General features: G+C 47.2%; 1 protein-coding gene and 1 pseudogene across 7 annotated transcripts in view; one reads left to right on the top strand and one right to left on the bottom strand.

Moving 5' to 3' along the window:
• Lipc (lipase, hepatic) overlaps positions 1-20803 on the top strand; it is a 154094-nt gene that overhangs the window by 81276 nt on the left and 52015 nt on the right. The gene's annotated exons all lie outside the window — the stretch shown is intronic.
• Gm3436 (predicted pseudogene 3436) lies at positions 16466-18395 on the bottom strand (annotated as a pseudogene).

The following is a 20803-nucleotide window of genomic DNA, read 5'->3' as shown; positions in this document are numbered from 1 at the left end:
TCCTCCATAATGCTGTTCAGACCAGACACTAGACATAGATCCTGGGCATGAAGCATGGCTTTCACTCACATCTTCAGAATGGCCTGAACAGGTTGTTTCTGTTTGTGAAAGCCTCCATGGTTCTACCAGGACCTCCTCTGATAAACTCCCTGCCCTTCAGCTCCCTGCTATGGAAATAAAGTTTATATAACTTTCTGTTTCTTTTTTCTGTGGGTCTTCTTTTCTTGTGATAATCGGTAGGACCATTCATGGTGGGTGCTGCACACTGGGTTGTATGCTGTAGAATCACTATGTCTAGTAAGGTGGCCTCATCTGCATACTCCTCATAGCTAACCCTCAGGAGTCACTCTGCCAGGTACTACTTGGCCTCCACTAAACCTTGGTTACAGCCCTAAGGTCACAGTCATCATTATCTCTGAGTTACAGATGGGAAAACTGAGGCTCAGGGAGGGCAGGTAAGCCAGCCAAGGCTCCCAGGCTATGGGAGGCGGAACCAAGATTTGAACACGGGGACAGACTTTCATGAGGCTCAGGTGTCTCCCGACATGAGCCATGCAAACTTACTGACCACACAACTAGCAGCTGTCAGTACCTAGTAGCTGATAGCAGGCTTCTGTCCTAGACACTAGAAACACATGGTAAAGCATAAACTGTCCTAGCCTTTCTAGAATATATCATCTAGTATGTTATACCATACATACCCAAAATTCATTCAAGGATGCTGGAAAAATAGCTCAACCCATCTCAGTCAGTAAAGTGATTTCCATATAAACAGAAGGTCCCGAGCTCAGATCATTAGCACCCATGTAAGACTGAGACTTGATGACAAGTGTCTACAACTTTAGTCCTGGGGAGTGGAGAAGGACAAAGAACTCCCTGAAGCATATTGGTTAGGCTGTCTAGCCAAAATGGTGAGTTCCAGGTTCAGTCAAAGATCCTGTCTCCAATAATAAGGTGTGGGCACATGCATTAAGTAAATAGATAGGTAGGTAGAGATAGATAGATAGGTAGATAGATAGATAGATAGATAGATAGATAGATAGATAGATAGATATTTTCTAAAATTAAAATAATAGTAAGATAAGAGCAACTAAAAAAGACAACCTCTAGCCTCCATAAGCATGTGCACATATGTGCATGTGCATGCTCACACACACACACACACACACACACACACACACACACACACCCATTCACACTTGCTCAATGCTTCCTCTAGTCTCATTTCTCAAACAAAGAAACAAGGGTGGGGCAGGGAACCTAAGGAAATCCAGTCAGCTGGTTCTGCCCTCACGGCTCACTGTAGGAAAGCACAACCAGGGGCAGCCTGGGACCTTCTTGGGATTTCCATGTAGGTGACAGGTCACAGTCACTCTTCACTAGTGTGTTCTTGTTTCCCCCAAGACATTTGATAGTCTGAGAGCATCTGAGTGTGTCACAGTGGGGACAAGGGAGCTGCTGGCTTCCAGCAAGTAGAGGATCATGCTAAACCTCCCACGATGCACAGGGCCAGCCTCCTCACAGACACCTGCCTGGCCCAAAATGGTAGTGGTTCCGAGCTGGTTCCCCAGGACTTGCCTATTCTCTCTAAGGCTCTTTGTTGCTGTGTATCCAGGTGTGCCCACCTACAGCTGGGTAACTTGTCTGACTCCTACGCAGTCCCCGTGCCCAACAAAGGACCTGGCATGGAGCCAAAGTTCCATGACTGAGAAAAGAAGGAAGAGGAGATGCAGGAACAATGAGAGAGAAAATATGGAAACAGGGAATAATAGAAAGTAGGGCTTTCCTGTGAGGTAAGAAAACCCAACTATAAACAAGACCCATAAGGCAGGTGTGGTGTGTGCTTCTGACCCCAGCATTTGGGATGTGGAGACAGGAAGATGACAAGGCCATTCTTCTCTATATAGGGAGCTCCAGAGCCTGAAAGCATCCCTCAAAATAACAAACAAAATACAAATTAACAAGATTTGTCTGTAAAAAACAGGAATATTGACTTTCGGACTCAATATTTACAGAGATGACACCCAATTACACTTTAATATAATTTAGGTCAGTACTAACCCAGGTAATTAAACAGGGTGCTATAGCCCTGCTACAGAATCTCCCCATGAGAAAGCCACCGTGAAAACTGGCCTTTCTGAAGATAACTAGCTCCTCAGACATGTCCACTGGGGAAGCTGCTATCATTATAGCTGCCGCTGAGACAGCTCACTCCAAGGCCATCCTCCTGCCCCCAAGCAGGCTGTAAACCCAAATACGCAATGGATTCAGGCTCTAGTCCCCTACGAAATGACAAGTGACTCCCCCGTCAGGGCAAGATGGTGACCAATGGTCTGGTCTCCCACCCCCACAGCCGATCAATCTGTCAGCAGCCATCAGGTCTCAGCAATGGATGGGGAAGGGGGAAGCTCAGGCTGTGTCTCTTGGTAGCAAGCAGAAGGTCTCTGAGCCAGGGATTTCCCTGCCATCTGTGGTAAATAAGGCCCAATGATCAGTCCAAGAGTAGCAGTAGTTTTCTTTGTGTTTTCTTCTGACTTGAGAATGGTCAGGTGGTCATTATACTCAGAGCCCATGTCCTAATGAGCCCTTTCCCACCAATCAGCACACCTCTTCCAAAGTCCTAAGCATGCTTCCCAGGTGATAACCTTTCCTAGGATGTGAGACAGGACACCTCACTACAGCCTGTATGCCCCAGCTGGTCCCATCAGGGGCACTGTCACACCCACTCTCTGTACTCAGCTCCCTTCCCACTCTGACCCCTCCTCAGCTCCCTCTCCACTCTGACCCTCCCTCCATGCTGGGTTCCTCCATACTCTGCCTCTGTCACGCTCCTCCTCATACTCTGCCTCCTTCACGCCCCTGAGTGACGGTCGCTCATCCCCGCCTTTCCATCCATCTTTGCTCCACTTAGCCCACCTAAGTCCTCACCTGTGCTTGGCCCCATAGCCTAACTTGCCATGGAACCAATACAGCTTAGGTTTGAGGGTCCTTTACCCCATAAGCCGCTCTCCAAGCCTCCTGTCTGTCTAGTCAAAGACTTCATGACATTGGGTTCCTTTTCTTAAGCAGAATCTATAAATTGTAGGGATGATTTAGGCCCTGTAAAACTTGACTCCTTCCCTCCATGGTTGGATGAACCGGGTGTGACATCTGCTCAGGTCTAGGCACTAGAAGGAGGGGTTAAACTGTCATGAATACATTTGCTAGTTTTTACAATGCTGTTTTTAAAACTTTCTGCAGAAGCCAATTTCCTTATGAGAAAATTATCCTACCAAGAATTTTTTTTTAGAATAAAGAAGCCCAAAATTTCTTCCTTAACCTAAATCAGTGCATCTGGCTCTAACACTGGCTCCCTACACTTGAGGAATTCTCTGTAGCCTCAAGTAGGTAGGGAAAACGGGGGATAGGAAAAAGAAAGAATCAGACATCTGTGATGTGCTGTGATGTTAGCAGAGAGGAGCAAAATCCCAGCCGCCCCATTCCTGAGTAAGCTAGACTATGAGGAGACCTTTGAGATGCATCCTCTGAGAGCGTGCGAGGGAGTCACAGAGGATGCTCAAGGGGACTGAGCAACTGAAGGGTCAGACCAAGGAGGCCTGGACAATACAGCTAGCTCTCAGAATACGTAGAGGCCAACACACCACAGACCTTGTTTTCTGTCTTGTGTTGATGCTCAGATACTGTTGTGATTTGAGTGTGAAAAATCCCCCCCCCCCCCTGGGTTCCTGTGTGTTGAGCACTTGGTCCCCTGTTGGTGGTGGTGCTGTTTGGGAAGATTGTGGCACCTTTAGGACACCTCCAGGCTCAGCCCCTCCCACTCTGACCCTTGCTGGAGGAAGCACATCACTAGGGACCGGCTTTGAGCTTTATAGCCCTGTCCCCATTTGCTCTTCCAGTTCTGCTTCTGAACTGCCCATGCGGTGTGACAAATGGCCTCGGGCCCATGCTGTCATGCCTGGCAGATATGATGGACTCCATCCCTCTGGAACACAAGACAAAATAAACCCTTTTATTTGCTTTTGCCAGGCTATTGTATCCTAGCAGCTGGAAAGAAACTAATAGACATCGTCCCTGTCATCTGGAAGCCACTGACCCTTCCCTGTCACTGAAGCATGTTTATGTGTGCAGATCCCATGCTGCCCTTCATGTTCAGACAGAGCAGTGGACATTTTGGACAGACACGTGGCCTGCAGAGTACCTAGCACACAAAGGTGCTAAGTACATATTCCTTTACAAGAAGTAAAGTTAGTGGCTTATTGTGGCTTAGCTCCCCAACTCAGTTTGCAAATTTTGCTTGGGACCTCATGTCATCCCCTACCCTCCTGCTTTTCACCCCCTTCACCTCCCCCCACTCTTCATCCCACCTGCTCTTCACCCCCCATTCTTCACCTCTTTTCTTTCTTAATGCATTCTCATTTACCTCATCATCATGTCATCACATTCCCTTTGAGGCAGCATAGATTTCACTAATCACTAATGTATAAGAGCTCAGGTGTACTGTTCGCACATCAGAAATAAGTTTTCTAACTGATGGCGTGCAATGCTGAAGAGAAGGTGCAGGATAGACAGGCATATTCACCCATCACTTATAAATTCAATAATCAATGTGTGGGCTCTTCCGTGAGCCAAGTAGCCCACTGAGCTTCAAGAGCACAAAGGTGAATCACACGACAGTACCCAATGAGCCCAGAAGGGGCTGAGCTGTTTTGCCTGCCCACACTAAGTACACACCAAGCATGTGAGTGTGGGGTGCTGAACAGAGGGTATTAGCAGAAATCAAAATCAGGGAGCATATATTCAGGTCTTCTGGGCACAAGGACCCACCCAGAACTGTGGATAAGCTGTTATACAAACACAGAGTGGGGAGAGAAAGAGGGACAGGGGAGAGAAGAGAGAGAGGGGAGGGAGAGAGAGAGAGAGCACGGGAAGGAGGGAGGGGGAGAAGGACAGGAAGAGGGAGGGGGAGAAGGACAGGAAGAGGGAGGGGGAGAGGGAGAGAGGAGATTAGGGAGCTGTCCTATTTATTTGGGTTCATAAGAAACCCAGTGATTGGTTGAGGAGTTGGGTCTACCATGGAAGTACCTGCCTTGATAAAGGAGACAAATGGATCCCTGGGGTTCACTGGCCTCAACTACTTCGTAAGTTTCAGACCAATGAGAGACCCTGCCTCAAAAAAGAAAAAAATGGTAGTGGACAGCACTGGAAGAAAACCACCCAGGTGTCCCCTAGCCTCCACACACGCATATACACATGCAGAGAGAAGGAAACCAATGAGTTACACACCACCAATCCTATCTGTTTTCAGATATGACAGTGCATCATTTTCAAGTAGAGAACAAAAAAAAAAAAATTCCCAGAATGCTCCGTTTGCTGCGGAACTCCATACACCACTTTAAAATCTTATTGCCAAGGAGCAGAGGGCAGAGCTCTGGTGTCCTCGATGGGGTGAACCAGCTCCCTTGGGGCTCCATCAAAACTCTGTTCCTATAAACATAAAAGCCTGCTTGAAAGTGGGGTCACTCTACCCCATTTGGGGTGGCAACCTCTCAGGGCAGAGGGAAATAAATATGCTATCACCAGATACCCCAAGGCAGGAATTACAAGAGCCTGTCCATTCTAATTTTTTTTATACCACATAATCACCTTTGGCCCTCAAAGAAAAGAGCTGGTTTATGAGTCCCAAACAGGCAGTTGTTAAATAAAAGCTTCAGTGAGGACTGGGGGTACAGCTTCTCTGGCAGAATGTTTGCTTAGCATGCATGGAGCCCCAGGGTTGAGTCTCTAACAATGCATGTACCAGGCATGGTGATTCACTCCTATACTTCTAGCCCCCATGAGGTAGAGGCAGAGCAAGTTCAAGGTTATCTTGGCTACGTATCCCTGTGTAAGTTGGGCTGGAATACAGGAGACCCTTTTTGTCTAGAATCTTTTTCTGTTGCTATGAAAAATATCCCCTGACAAAAGCAAGTTCATGGAGAAGGATATGTTGTGGCACACAGTTCTGGGTTACAGCCCATCACGGCAGGGAAGCCACCTTACCCGGTGGATGGCGGGAGCTAAAGCAGCAAGTGGGCACATCACACACTGATGCTCAGCTTGCTCTCTCTCCACATAAAGTCCAGGGTCCCTGCTCATGGAGTGACCACATCCATAGTGAAGACGATTATAGTATGATCAAGATACTCCCGACAGAGACATATCTTCTAGGTGATTCTAGATCCTGTCAAATTAATAACATTAACATTACAAAGTTTAAAAAAAAAAGAACTATAGAAAAAATCCTCATGTTTCCCAACCCTGTTTCTGGAGGTCACATCCCTGAGAGGGGTCTTCCAGGTGGTAGGACAGGGTCCAGAGGCCAACGAGAATCAAAGCAGCTAGAGAGAACCGCTCTGCGCTCAGCCTGCAGTCCTGAATTGACTGGCCCTCTCACCACTTTTAACAACTCATTTTCTAGATCTTTCGGTTGTTAAGAATAAATTTAGATTTCTTTTCTTCTGTTTCTCCTCCTGGCCATCTCAAATGTGTCAGAGGAAGGCAAATTTGTACCATTATTGCCAGAAACGAGACTGAAATAATATGCCACCATCAAACACTAATGTCCTTTTCACCAGAAGGCCACACGCAAGGAAGTGGCAGACTGCTAAATACTACCCAGAGCTATGAATCCAAACGGCCCCATTATCTGAACCCGAGGAGAGCCAGGCAGGCCTCACCCGGCTTCATAAGGCTGCCGTAGATCTGGTGACAGAGAAATAAATAATCTCTCTCCTTCCTTATGTGGCACTGGAGAGAGCAAGGCAGCCAGAAAGAAAGAAGAGGGCTCACATGTGTGGTTATAGTCTGAGTCGAGCAGAAAGTAGGGCTGGGGGGTGGGGAGGGAGAGGAAAGGCGGGTGACACTACAGCAAAGAAAATGGACATTGAGGGTCCCCAATTTTCTAGGGCTCCTGAAACTTGTCATCACAGCCCTGCGAGAGGCCACAGATCTACAAGTAGAGACATCTCTGTACAGGGTAGAGACATCTCTGTTCGTAGAAGATGTAAAGTTCTTGTACTCTGCTAATAACCACTGAGTCCCAGCAAACTCTGGAACCCGGGATCAGGCAGGACTAACTACTCTTCAGGGACAACCAGTTTTCTTCCACTACACAGTGGCAGTACCTGCTGGAGTTTTGCAAATCTAATGATCTTTTCTGAGTCCCCAGGACTGCTTTCCCTTTGAGGAAGGACCACTTTAGGGAATCTCTGCGAAGCTGCTAGGCCCTAGGCCACTCGGTTACAGGCAGAAATAGTCCCGCTACAAATAAACAGGAAATGGCTAGATATTGTTCCTTTACTGCCGCTTCTTTGATGTTCCCTGGGCCTGGGAATGGTGACAGATGCCCCATTTAGAATAGCATTGGCAGTCCTTTATTCCCAGCACAAGTTACGAGTCTCTGCTTTGACCTTTGCCCACTACTAAAAAGCTGCAGCTCTGGGGAACAGGAATCGCAGCCACACCCAGCCTGCTTGGGTGCAGCCAGCCGCACTGGAATGGGCACCCTCCCACACAAGGCCAGCTGCTCCAGGGACATCACAACCCAGGGAGGAGCCCCTGAGCACAGCAAGAACCGCCAAGAAGGCACAGCAAAAGTGACCCAGGACACCCGACTCTAAGGAATCCAGCAAGGCAGCAATATTTCCTTCTACTGATGATATCGAGCACTCAGAGGAACCTACAATAAAGCCCTAGTGTTTTCCCTGGGGACACAGGCTCTCTCAAAGCAGGCTCTGTTCCTGGAAGCACCCCTCGCTTCCTCCAATGCCACCTCCATGCCCACCCAACTCCCCCCCACACTTCACTCCCTCCCTATCTCTTCTCTCCTCCTTCCACTCCTGCCAAAGGAAGAAGCTACAGGTCACCTTCTAGTTCTACTGCTGTCGGAAGTGAAATTGGCTTTTACAATGGCTATATTGTTTGCAGCTCCTCTGCCTGTATCCTTTGGAGAGAAAAACAGGGTGGGGTGGGTAGAAAAATAGGTTTGCTTTTGTTCTCACTTTAAAAGAAAGAAATCAGTACAAGCCAAACCGACTTGTACAATGTTAGTGTTGGAACCTGGGATCCTAGGAATGGAATAAGCCTCTGTAAGGGCCGCAGCTGGTCTATGCTTGAGTTACTCCTTTGATACAAGGTCTCTTCTCCTCTGTGATGATAGTTCCCTTACTTTGAATAGCCAAAGGGTTCCCCAAAGTGATCCTTCCTCAAAGGGAAACCTTGCATTGTTCTAGGACTCAGAAAAGATCATTGGCCAATAGATTTGCAATCCTGACTCCAGCAGACACTGCCACTGTGTAGTGGAAGAAAACTGGTTGTCCCCAAAAAGTAGTTAGTCCTGCCTGATCCCGGGTTCCAATGGGGTTTGCTGGGGCTTGCCGGTTACTAGGAGAGTATGGGAACCTTACACCTCTGCCTTCTTATGCTCCCAGCAAATCACTACTGAGCTAAGCAAATAGTTAACATGGAAATATTTTGCACACAGATCCTGCTCTAAAATGAAGATATATCCATCCGCAAACCCATTGCTGAGGGCTAAGAGAAAAACTTAAAAAGACTGAAGTTATCCCAGCCAGGTTCTCCTTCGTCCCAGCTCCTTATCTCCCCACTCATCCTTGGGTCTTGTCTGAGTTTGCTTTCTGTTGCTCTGTTGAACACCATGACCAAAAACAACTTAAGGAGGAACCTCGGAGGAGCAGGACTTACCGTCCTACTCTCCATAGCTAGCTCAGCTTGCTTTTCTGTACATTTCTAAGACCACCTGCCTAGGGATGGCACCACCCACAGTGGGCTGGGCCCTCCCACATCAGTCATTAATCAAGACAATGCTCCACAGGCTTGCCTATAGGCCAGTCTAATGGAAGCATTTTTATAATTGAGGTTATCTCTTCCTAGATGACCTCAGCTTATATCAGGTAGACTAGCAATAATAATAATAATAATAATAATAATAATATAAAATAACAACAACAATAACATAATAACAAAATAATAATAATTTAAAAGTAAAAAAACAGGCACTCAGCTTGTCCTTGGCAAAGGGCAATGGTTATTATAATTATAATTAATAATAATAATAATAATAATAATTTATTAGTTCATGAAACAATGGGTCTTGAGAAAGCATCTTCACAGATGTTGATCGTCATGCCCAGTCATGATGGGCGTTTATAACCCTACTCTTGGTACTTTTTCTTGGCTTTCTTCTATGCTTCCTTTTCCTTTTCATCTCACACTCTTTCAAGTGCCAGTCATGATGGCACCTCCTTGCATCCCACCATCCTAATGTGTTTGTCCTGTATCAAAGCAGATCAGGCATAATAGCTTTTCAGAAGTTGCTAAAGAGTGTAGGGATTGAAATAAGCCTGTGAAAATGAATAAAGAGGACACACAGGGATGATGGAGAAGAGGGTATCAGAATCGCCTCTCATTTTACCCAAGTCCTCACGTTCACAGTGTTGCCTAGAAAACATGTCAATTCACTGCAAGTGTTCAGAGAGCGGAATGCACCTAACCCACCTGCTGGGCTTCTCTCTGCTGATGAGTTCCACCCTCCATCCTCACCTCTTTGACTCATTCTCCAGCTTCAGGGTCCTCTGATCCCACATAGTGTTGTTAGAAAAGCTATGACTGAAGAGTCAAGAAGGCTAGGGCTGGAATCTGAGCGGTAGGTCTTAGTCTCTCCTGTTCAAGCACAGAAATACTTTCTAACGCAGTCCTGCTGTGTAGAGGAGACCAAGCTGGAAAGTAGCAGGTACTTGGTAAATATTTCCTTCCTATTGTCATGGGATATTCAGTTTTCCACAATTCCTGACACAGATCTTGAGCTTTCATGCCTTTCCTTCTTTCTGTAATTGCTTTTTTTTTTCAAGACAGGGTTTCTCTGTGTAGCCTTGGCTGTCCTGGAGCTCACTCTGTAAACCAGGCTGGCTTTGAACTCAGAGATTCAGCTGCCTCTGACTCCCAAGTGCTGGGATGAAAGGCGTGGCCCACCACTGGCCAGAGTCATGATTTTCTAAAGTATTGTGGTCACATTAGGACCAACAAGATGGCCCAGTAGGTTAAGGCACCTACTACCAAGCCTGACAGTCTTACTTTAGTCACCAGAACCCACATGGTGGAAAGGAAGACTGACTCCAACAAGTTGTCCTCTGACCTACTCACAGACACACACAGACACACAGACACACACACAAGTAATGACCACATTATCACCTGCTAGTTTTTCAACAAGCAGGACCTCCCCTTGTATATTGAGCCTCTGTCTGGAAACATAAATGTGTTACCCCAAAAGACGTCATGATTCAATGAGACCTCTGTCAGTGTGGTCTCTGTCATAATATTGATCAGTTAAGTTCTCATTCTTGTAATTGGCATTGCCAGTTAAATTAATATAGAATAAAGGAATTTTTTTTAGAGATGACAGAAGTAAAGCTAGAGAGATGACTTTTTGCCTGAGAGTACTTGCTGACTGCTCTTGGTGACGAGTCCCATCTGACTGGAGGATGGGAGTTCTAGTCACAGAATCCATGTTAGGAGGCTTACAACCACCTCTAACTCCAGCTCCAGGGGATCTGGGCTCCTCAGGCACTGCACATGTGCTACATATACATGCACTTAGGCACACACACACACACACACACACACACACACACATACACACATGCACATACATTTAATATAAATAAATGAATATATGAAAAAAAGTAAGAAATAACAGAAGCTCTCCATGCACTATTTTATTTCCACAATACTCTAATCAACTCTAATCATAGCTAATGAAATGCCCACACGCAGGATCATAGTTTACTCCTATACTCATTTAACGTGTGTGCTGAGTTCCCTCTGAATGTATGTGGTGCTGGGCACACACCAGCCCAAGTGATGAGGTCTCAGCTTCTTCACATAAAACACAGACACCCTGCCTCATCAGCTCCTCAGCTTGTCTTTGTTCATGTTTAATATCTTTCAAGTGGAATGCATCTTGTATATGTCCTTAGGCCTTGGTGGCAACATCAGTCAAAAGTGCTCATTGGCTGTCATTTCAATTGAGTTGATCATTTTTCTGTAGCATGACATTTTTTACACTTATTTATTTATCTCTGAGTGCACTTGTGGCACGGGGTGGGCAGAGGTCGGTCAGAGGAGAGCAGAACTCTTGGTAGTCAGTATTCCCCTTCCGCCATGTAGGTTAGGGGCTGAACTCAGGGTTGTCGGGCTCGACAGTGAGCACCCTTTACCAGCTGAACCATCTTGCTGGCTCAATAAGTTAAGCTTAATTGCCAGACCCAGTGTTTCTGAAAAGACCACCTATGATTTGCACACAAACAGCCAGAGACAAAGGGAAGTCATAAATCTGATCATTGCAGGGGTGACTGTCATCTTGTATTTTCCTATAAAATAACAAAGGAGTGTTTTATGAAAAGATAATCACACCATAGGCTGAGCTTATTGGTGCGTGTGTAAAGGGATTGTCCATCACTCTCTGAGCAAGGCTTCTGGCGGTAAGGAGACACTTACAGGAAATGAACAGATTCTCCAGACAGTGAGGGTCACTGCAACCCACCCATGCATGGCGCCAGCCTATCATTAAGGCCTCATGGTCGCTGCTTAATTTGTGGCTTTCCTTTTCTTTTTCGGTAGAATAGATAGCAATGGTGTAGTGTGCTATCCAGGGTATATTAGATTCTGAGAAATACTGTAATAAGCAAGAAGGCAGAACATGAAATCATTGCAGGTCCTGGAAGTATCGTAAAACAAAACAAAAACAGATAGAAAAAAATAAAGCATCAAACAAGATTCCATGAAGGGAAAAATAACCATAATTGTGGGCAGGAGGGCTGGCAACGTCAATAAAATGCCTGTCACACAAGCTTGAGGACTTCAAATCCCTAGCACCCATGTTAAATTTAAAAAAAAAAAAAATCTGGGTGTGGTGACACCTATCTGAGACCCAAGTTCTAGAGGGGTGGAGACAGGAAGCTCTCCAGAGTTCATAGACTAGCCAATGGGTGTCAGATTCAGTGAGAGACCCTACCCACAAAAAACTAAAGTTCAGATAATACATGCATGTGCACAAGGGGGTCAGAGAAGGGAGGGAAAGAGACAGACAGACAGACAGACAGACAGACAGGGGACTAATGAATACAGAGGTGTCAGGATAGGTCTCTTCAAGAAGGTAAAGCCAAGGAGGAGCCAGCCTTACAATGATTCGATGGAACATTCCAAGCTAGCAAAGAAAACTAATATTGCAAAGAGCCTGAGGTAGCTAAGATTTTTCTAGAAGGATTTTCTCACTGGTTGTAAAGCCAGGGTTTGCCAAGAAGAGCAAATGACATACCCATGAGGTATATACCAGTTCTGGCCAAAGCTACTTTGTCAACACATGGGAAATCTTATAAGAAAAAATTATATTTCATAAAATATTTTATAAGCCTCATTCTGGATGTATGTAAACTCAAAAACACTTCAAGTACTCTAATAATAATGAGCTCAATTGAGATCACTAACTGTGATCGCTGCTGTCAACTTGGCATACGGAGGAAAGTGGCAAATCCCATGCCCCTCTCCTTAGCTCAGATGTCATTGGTGTTGTTGTTCTCTGGAGCTGTCTTGTGCCCCATCCTCAAGTCCTCTATCAGCACACATTGGGCCAGAATGTCATTTAGTCCTTCAAACCAATGAATAATTTTGCTCTCTAAGTGTAGGGAGCAACTGAAGTCCTGAGCAAATGTGTGTTGTTTGACATGAGAAGGCCATGTCAGGGACCAAGGCCTCAGACCTGTGGGAAAATGGCAAAGCCTCCCCATCCTGGTTCAAATGTGCTTACCACTGATCGGTCAGTGTGTTCAAATTCTGGCAACTGCAATTTCTTCTTGCTTACAGCCTCAGACTGCTGCCTGGAGACCTCCTACCAGGACTAGCTAACTCCTCACCACGGGACTGTATGTAATGAAAGTGCTAAGGTCCTGGTTGGTGCAGTGGTTGATTCAACTCTATCAGAGTGTGCTTGACCCACCTGACCCCAGCTTTTCTGTATCCATGAATCTGTGAGTCTGTCCTGTCATCAATCCCTTGCTGCCTCCATTAAAGGGATATGCAAGTAATTTGTTGTTGTTGTTGTTTGCTTGTTTTGAGACAGGGTTTCCCTGTGTAGTCCTGGCTGTCCTGGAACTCACTCCGGAGACCAGGCTGGCCTCGAACTCAGAAATCTGCCTGCCCCTGCCTCCCAAGTGCTGGGATTAAAGACGTGCACCAACCACCACCATTCGGCTGACAAATAAATTTTTGCAGAAGTATTTCCCAAATTAAATCTCTGTTTATCTGAAAGTCAAGTTTACCTGGGCCCCTCCTTTAATTTACTAGAGCTGGCCAACCTGTCATGGCTGTGGGCGCTGCCTCCTCCCACCATTCTATGCCTTTGGACAGACCAGCCATCGGAGTTACCATTTTTTTATTTTTTAATCTTTCAGACTTTCTTGAAATCAGGAATTCCTGACATCAGAGGCACACATGAACCTTTTGGGTGTCTATGGATAGATCTCAGAGAAGATCATGAAAGTGAATGGGAAAAACACCTCCCCACTAACCTTTAACACTTACCTTTAACCTTTAGTGTTCAGTTACAACACAGGGCAGAAAATTCCAATAAAGCAGTTATACATGTTTGACATCATTTGTATTCACACTACTTCAAAATCATCTGTGTGTGTGTGTGTGTGTGTGTGTGTATGTGTGTCTGTGTGTTTGTATGAGTGTGTGCATGTGTGCTTGGGCACACATGCATGTGGAAGCCAGAGGTTGGTCAGGGATCTTCTAGCTTATTTTTTGAGACATGCTCTCTCCTGGAACATGGACCTCACCGATTCAGCTGGACTGGCTGGCCAGAGATTCCAGGGATCCACTTGTCCCCACCTCCCCAGTGCTGGGATTGCAGGCCGGCGCCGCCATGCTCGGCTTTTTCTATGAGTGCTGGAGATCTGAATGTGAATCCTCAGGCTGACATAGCAAACACTTTACCATCCCATAGCTCTTCTTTAATGCACGGTGCAGTCCATGTCCCCAGGAGGCAGGGATCAAGACAGAAGGTAGGGGAAGGAGGTTTATGCAGTAGAAATGAACCATCAGAAATCGAACAGAGGGATGAGCCAAACAGCAGCCTCCAAAGACTGCACTACAAGATCCAGATGTCATAGAACCTGAAGGACTGTCCCACACTGAGCTGAGGTGACCAGACCTTTAATCACCACCTAGATTAATGAGGTGGCTCCCTGTAGCTGACGGAGACCCTGAATAACACACCAGCTCTCACCCCAACATGTTACCCACTCTCTACACATTCTTAGTAGCATGTTTGTAAGAAGATCTGTGAGAACCCAATCTCAGAAATTGGTAATAAGAAAGAGTGAAATAGCCAGCTTGGAACAAGAAGAGAAAAATAAGGGGCTAGAAGATTCCTGGTTAGTTTACCAACTGAGGAATCCGCCCCAGACTCAGCCAGACCTAAGGGCGCTACAATGTGAAGCTCCCACCTCCAGGTTCTAGTGGAATCAGACAGGCTTGAGTCTGAATCCTGCTTCTCTTCCTGGCTGGCTGGCTGCGGAATGCTGAGCACCTCCAACCCTTCATTCAACTATCTATTATCATGATGCATTGGTGCTTTCTCCGTAAGGTCATGGAGGATTGGGTGAAATCACCGTGCAGCACGCCTGGCACTCAGCAGCCATCATTGAATGGGTACTTGATTATCTCTCTGCCTTCCAGCCTTGCTCTGCCTCCATCAACCACACCATCCTGCTGTATGGAGGACAGGGGCCACTCCCCTTGGCTCACAGCCATCTGCAGCTTCCCAGCCAGAGCTTTTGCTGGCTCTCAAATTGTTCCCCAGCCAAATAAGCAACAGCCAAGAGTCACAAAGATGTGCCGGCTGACTGTGCGCACAAATCCAGCCCCATGTGGATATTTGAAGAACACACGACCCTCCCTTTGAGTATTACACCAGGTCTTCACTATCCAGCTAAGAGCCCACTCTAGTCTTTTTCTACAGCTCCTAAAGCCTTTGGAACAACAGCCCAGCAAACCCTTTTCCTAGGAAAGCTCAACCCTCCCCTGGCCACCTTCTCACCAGAGGGAGATAAATAAACACCTACCCCTGACCCTGCAGCTTTCTCTAGAGCACTCCCCATTGCCCCACCCAGAGAAAACCCAACATCAGCTTCTTCAACTCACTGTGTAGAATATGGTAGAAAAGAGAGCTCTCCCTCCACCCCACACTTGGATAACAGGTTTCATGTGACTCTTATTTAACAGAGAATTCTGCTGCATTTCCATAAGCTCCCCTCCTATTCCTAGCAATTAGCTCAGAACATAGTACATTGTTACAAAGAAAAAACAAATGCATGTGCACAGCTCACAGATAGATTAGACTTTATCCAGTGAATGAATGGAGCGTGCTTTGCAGGGTCCTGGGTGCACAGTTGGCACATGATAGCTTTTATCCCATTGATTCCTGTAGAGAGCTGAATGAGAAATGTCCCCTGCCGGCTTCGATATTTAAACCCCAAGTCCTCAGTTGATGAAACTGTTTCAGAAGATTGGGGTTTGGCCTCGCCAGAGGAGGTTTGTCACTGGAGGTGGGATTTGAGACTCCAAGGCCTTGACCTTGGCCCTAGCTTGCTAGCTAGGCTTGCTGTTTTTTTCAGTTAAAGGTGTGATTTCTCAGCTTCCTGCTCCTGCTGCCACACCTCCCTGCTCTGAAGGACTCTAACCCCTCTGGAACCTTAAGCGGAAACAAACTCTTCCTTCTATTCGCTGTCCTGATTACGGTGCTTTCTCACAGCAACTGAAAAGTAACCGATTGCTTGGATTTCTACTTTCTCCTGCCTTTGTAGGAGGCCCGGTCATGCCCTCCAGAGTGCAGAGTCCCCACTCACACTCCCCACTCACACTCCTCACTCACACTCCCCTTCAGGAAAGAGGAAACTGAGGCTGAGTCAATCCTTTAGGTAAATGACTTGGGCTGAGATCATAAGGCCCCTGGGTGACTGCCTAAAATCACCTCTGCCTTCCTAGACCCTCAAAGTTTTCAGTGATTACTGTGCACTGGATATCTGCCCTTTAGCCCAGTGTTTGTTTCTATTTTTCTCATTTTCCTATGGCGTGTGTGTGTGTGTGTGTGTGTGTGTGTGTGTGTGTGTGTACATATAGTGGACACATGTATGTGAGACTGAGAAAAATCCTCAATTGATCTTCTCCCTTAGCCAGCTGGCTCCGGAGATCCCCTGCCTCCACTTTCCCAGGCTGGAATTCCAGGTGTGCCAACGTGGTCACAGGACATTTACCTACTTAGGTTCTGGGGATCCAAACACTGATCCTCGGCAAGCACTTGAATCACTGAACTATCCCCGAGTCTGGTTTGTTTTCTTTCTTTTTTTTTTTTTTTTTTTTTGGTGGAAGAATTTTATTACCCTCCCCTAACCCCTGGCCAGGCCTAATTCTGAGGTGCATCTCCCAGAAGCAGCCCTGCACTTGCCTCCATTGCTCCCAGGACCAGTAAACTGACAAGTGTTACTGCTGGGGATCCCTACACAGGGCCTGATGCTCTCACAAAGCGGGAGTGGGGCTCTCTATTTGGCAAGCTCCTGCAGTACCCTGCCTGCCTTTCTGGGCTTTATCTCGAACAGAACCAGCAGTGACCCTGACTGTAGCTGCCCCGGTGTAATATATACACAGCTCAGATACCTACATTTCCGTGACAGCCTCCAAGTCCCCAGGCTACTGTGAATAGACAAGGTTGCCTCTGACCACAAGAGTCTCCTGAGTGGGCGCTATCTCACCACCCACCCCCTTTCTCTAGCGGTTCCAGTTTGTGGAAGTCCCAGGCAATCACTACATCCACATGAACAAGCCCCAGGTGGTGGCCGGAGTCATCAGTCCCTTCCTACAGGGCCTACAGAGGATGACTTCTGCCAGGCTGTAGCTCTGGGATCCTGTGCGCTTTCTAGCTTCCACTGGATCTCGAGCACTCTCGTCCCACAAAACAGGTGGAGTGGGCGGGAGTCTTGCAGACCAAGAGAGGCAGCAGAGACTCCTTCAGCAGAGGTAGGGCCAGGGAAAAGAAGATTCTGGCCTTATCTGTGACTCTGACAAGGGGCCTGGGGTGTTTGGTGAGCTTTGGTGATGCTAAGGAAGCAGGGCTGGAGCCGACCCTCTGGGCTCTGAGGCTTCTGCAGTCTGTGGCCTTGCCACCAGTGGTGGAAATAAAATCTCCCATCTTCACTGAGTTCCAAGTGGCTGTTGTCAGGAGGGGCTGCATGGAGGGCAAGCTTGCCAGATGGTGAGCCAGGTATCCTGGGAGTGTCTTTATAGGCAGGAGAGGGCAGAGGCAGCTCTGTGAAGGCCAAATCCTCCTCCAAGGCAGCCTTGCGTCGGTGTAGAGATGGAACTGTGGGAACAGCTACTTCCTGGCCTGGTATCTGCTTATCAGAACAGCTCAGTAGGGTCGGAATTTACGCTGGGCCCGCATCAGTTCAATCCTCTGCTTGTCCTCCTCAAACTTCTTTCGCAGCTGTGCCAGGTGCTCCATCTTGGTCTCTCGGTGCTGCCAGGCATAGAAGTTGAGCAGCTCCTTGCGGGCACGCTTCCGTTTCTCCTTCTCCAGAACACGCAGGCTGGCGGCTTCCGTCTGAGGGAGCATTGGCCTGCAGCCCCGGCGGGTGACCTTCACCCAGCCCTCCTCGTCAGGGACTCCCTCCTCCTCCTTGGCCTTAGCCTCCTCCTCAGCTATCTTCTTGTCATAGGCCTCCATGAATGCGTCTACTTCCATTCTCAGGGCCTCAGGGTCCAGCACGGAGTCTTCATAGTCGCTGATCCACTTGTGAATTCCGCTCTTCACAAGGTGGCTCTCTGTAGAAACCAGCAATAGGCCCTTCAGGTTCAAGGCGGCCGACACTCCACTTGGCTTCTGGAACACCACATAAGCTACCTGAAAGCCCGGCACCGGCTTGGGATGGAAAAACTGTGACTTTGGCTCCGTGGGGCTCTCGGCAAGGTCGGGCTTCTCCTGCAGCTCCACTGTCTTGATGGTGCCGCAACAGGAGAGGCACCAAAACAGGCTCTCCTGTGTGCAGTACGGGGGCACATTAAGGATAAAAAAGGTTCGATCGGGAGGCCATGTGGACTGGGTGCCTTGGCAAACTCGGTGCTGTCTCATGTAGAGGTAATGAGGAGCCTGCTGCTTTGCCGAGAACTTGACTGGAACAGCTGAATACCCCGGTGGGCTCGGTATGCTCTCCTCGTGGCCGCCAGCCTTCTGTTTCTTCCTGCGAGACACCATCTTGGCCAACTGGGAGCGCAGAGACCCTAGTTTGTTTTCTATCATTGTTGTTTTACTTTTGGTTTTTGAGCCAGGGTGTCACTTTGTTGCCCAGATGAATCTCAGATTTCTTGATTGTGGGATCCTCTTGCCTCAACCTCCTGAATACTAGGACTACAGGCACACAACACTGTCCCAGCCATTTAACCCTGTGCCCTGTTTCTCATGACCTGCAGCAAGTGAATGCAAACTCAGAGGTGCCACTCTGAAACACAATAAGAGACACCTATCCAGACAAAGGACGCGCGTCACTGCAGGAGGCGTGGGAGAGGGTAACCACCCTTCCTCTGACGAACATAGCATAAGAACACTTGTGCCAGCAGCGGACCTCACACACCACAGTGGCAGTGGAGATTGCACTCAAGCCTAGTGACATCATGCACACTACTCACTGTGTGCTGTGTCTGTGGTGCTGCTGGAGTAAACAGACCTGCTGTGATGGCAGTCATAGAGCACCTAGACCCCCCACACTCAATAATGATGATATACGACCCCGTGACTGCTTTGTTTGTTTGCTGAGCCATATTTTTATTGTTCCTAGTATACTTCTATTTATGGGAAAAAAAGTGCTAAAAAACAAAGCCACGTCGAGCAGGCAGAATCTCTCACACTTCCTGTTCACTGGACCTCTTGATTGCATCACTTTTCTTGGTGGGATTTAATCTTAACTTGTTTTGTGCATCATGGCTTTGGGAAAACACACACACATACACACACCATGTAACCTAGGTATATTAGTAGGCTCTACTGCAATCTATGTGTCCAGGAGCTCTGTCCACACTGAAGAATCACCTAATGATGCAGTTGCTCGGTTCATATCCCCGTTGCTAAGCAACACATGAGCTGTACTTCAGTGTACCAGCTCTGGCAGGCCACACCTCATTTCTTCTTCTCAATAGCCACACCTGGGAGATATTATCACTGAATTCATCTGGGGCACGGATAGCTTCAGAGACTCCCCAAGGTCACTGAGCCAGTGACTGAGAGAGTCAACACTAGACCCCAAAGCTCCAGGCTCCACAAATTTCCTCTGCCTTACAGGAAATGGGACAAAATGGAAATTAAGTGGTCATCTGTGACCTGGCATAATTATGATGTATCCTTCAGTCTTCTCCTCTATTCCTTATCTGTTTTCCCTTCCCCCACTGGGGAAAGGAGATTACATAACTAGCTTTCCTAGGCCAGACCCTGCTTCAAAGCAATGGGAGCAATGATTCAATGGGGGAGGGGTCTACCATGGGTGGTCTTCAGGCATCAGAGTAGATGCTGCTCAATAGTGAATGATAAACATCATGGCTCCAGGAGCTGGGTCACAGGCAGGCTCTGGTATGAGAGATAGTGGTCTAGCTGGCAGGACCCATGTATCCAGAAGGACAAGGGCATCACTTCTTTAGTTAAGGATAGATTAGAGACAACAGACAGCCAACATTATATATTGAGTGATTTACAAGTCCAGATCATCTAAAAATCCCACTCCCAGGAAGGCCTCCAGAAACATATTATTCTGGGATGTAGAGAAAGGTTTATGATCCAATGAACGCGGTAATTTGGGCATCCAGGTGGCTGAGGCAGGTGGACCATGAGTTTGGGCCCAGTATAGGCTGCATAGCAAGACAAAACAAGAGGGGATGGGGGTGGGATTACATCAGGGGTTGTTTACATTTGGTCACAATGCTTGTAGCTTAAGCTACTGCAATAGTTACATGGACAGTCCCTGAGGCCTTCAAAAAAAGGTGATGTCAAGAAGTGTCCAAGCCAGTATACATTTCAAAATCAAAATTCTAATCTAAATACATGCACGTACACTGAAGGTCATATAACACATACATCTTTTAGTTTTTAACTGATGTGTGTGTGTGTGTGTGTGTGTGGCTGCATGCATCTATATGCATGTGTGTGCAGGTGACTGAGAAGGCCAGAAGGCATCTTCTGAAACTGGAGTCACAGACAGTTGTAAGCCACCTGATGTGGTTACTGGTATCCCAATCCAGGTCCCCCACAAAAGCAGTAAACACTCTGAGTCCTGGAATTAAGGATGTGCCCACCACACCCTGTACCTTTTAAAAATGGGAAGAAATCATTAATAATGATTTTTCTTGGACCGTGAGATTGAAGATAATTTTTCCCACATTTTTTATTTGATATTTTCTTCATTTACATTTCAAATGCTATCCCAAAAGTCCCCTATAACCTCCCCCGGCCCCGTTCCCTACCCACTCACTCTCACTTCTTGGCCATGGCGTTTCCCTGTACTGGGGCATATAAAGTTTGCTAGACCAAGGGGTCTCTCTTCCCAGTGATGGCTGACTAGGCCATCTTCTGCTACATATGCAGCTAGAGACACGAGCTCTGGGGGTACTGGTTAGTTCACATTGTTGTTCCACCTATAAGGTT

This window comes from Mus musculus, chromosome 9, assembly GCF_000001635.26.
Source record: "Mus musculus strain C57BL/6J chromosome 9, GRCm38.p6 C57BL/6J".
Taxonomy (NCBI): Eukaryota; Metazoa; Chordata; class Mammalia; order Rodentia; family Muridae; genus Mus; species Mus musculus.
Note: the sequence above shows the minus strand (reverse complement) of the source record. Positions and strands in the feature narration are given on the sequence as shown.